A 1,149-nucleotide genomic window follows, 5' to 3' on the forward strand; every position below is an offset into this window, starting at 1 on the left:
CCCAAGACCTGCTTTGATGGGCCTAAAGATTAAAAGGCCACTAAAGAGAGGGGAGAAACCGATCGACAGTTTCCATTATTTATGCTCACATCTCATGTAACCTCTTCACACGACTCAAACCCTAATACAGTTTCTGTTCACCCTCGCTCTATACATTATGCATCCCTAACTCATGTTTTGCCATTGAAACCGTATGCGTTGAGCATTGTTTCCTGATTATTGCGAATTTATACACTCTGTGGTGTGTTTTGCTTCTTTCTCCATTTCTGACAATCGCATGAAGATTTGAATGTTCAAGTTCGTTGTATGCTATGAGGTTATGTTTGGAGTAACTTGTATTTCCTCCGGTTGCATTGTATTCTCTTTGTGATTCTTTTATTTTGATTGTCTGTTTTTTTTTTCAACCTATAATTAATCAGTAAAAATTTAAAGTTCAATTGCAAGCAAATCGCTCGTTATTATGCCCAATGATGCATACATAGATTGTGAGCAGCTACACGGTTTCGTTCATGTCCGGATCTGTGTCTTTCCCTCTCTCTCTCTCTCTGTGTATGTATGTATGTGTGTGTGCGTGTGTTTATGTGTGCGTGTGTGGGAGGATGCAATAGGTTGTGAACGAATCGTGTGACAAAAGCTGTATATGATTTGGAATTAAGCTATGAGATCTGAGGGCTTTTGCATTTTATTTGTTTTAAATTCTATACTTAATTGTTTATTGCATTTGTGTGTGAGATTTTTGTTATATGTTTGGTTTTGACGATATATTGTTTTGTTGAGTGAATGATGATACGCACTGGGCTCTGAGCGGTTTAAACTGCACTTTTGATGGAATTGCGCAGCCTAGAAAGCTATGTTTGACTATCAACATGTTAAAAAGGGACTTATGGGCAAATTTTATCGGTTCGTTACGTGTAGTTTCGTTCATTTCAACCAGTAATGAGTTATTCTTTGTCGTTGATTAATTACAACAACATTGTATAGTTTTTTCACATTTTTCTACCTGTTGGCTCTGCAATTTATTATTTTGTGTTTTCCTATGTTTCGTCTATGTTTTGGATTATTTTGTTGTGTTTCGGTATATTGTTCTGATAATGTTTTCTGATTGTACACGGGAACGAGCCTTCTTTTTGTGACTTTTGTCTTTTTCAT

At 36.4% G+C, this 1,149-nt stretch overlaps 1 non-coding gene across 1 annotated transcript; it reads left to right on the forward strand.

The window, feature by feature from the left end:
• The first annotated feature begins 776 nt into the window (after positions 1-776).
• LOC114182777 lies at positions 777-861 on the forward strand. Its single transcript, XR_003604213.1, has one exon. It is a non-coding gene; the product is annotated as a small nucleolar RNA snoR118 (small nucleolar RNA).
• The last annotated feature ends 288 nt before the right edge of the window (positions 862-1,149 follow it).

The sequence above is a fragment of the Vigna unguiculata genome, chromosome 4 (genome assembly GCF_004118075.2).
Source record: "Vigna unguiculata cultivar IT97K-499-35 chromosome 4, ASM411807v1, whole genome shotgun sequence".
Lineage (NCBI taxonomy): Eukaryota > Viridiplantae > Streptophyta > Magnoliopsida > Fabales > Fabaceae > Vigna > Vigna unguiculata.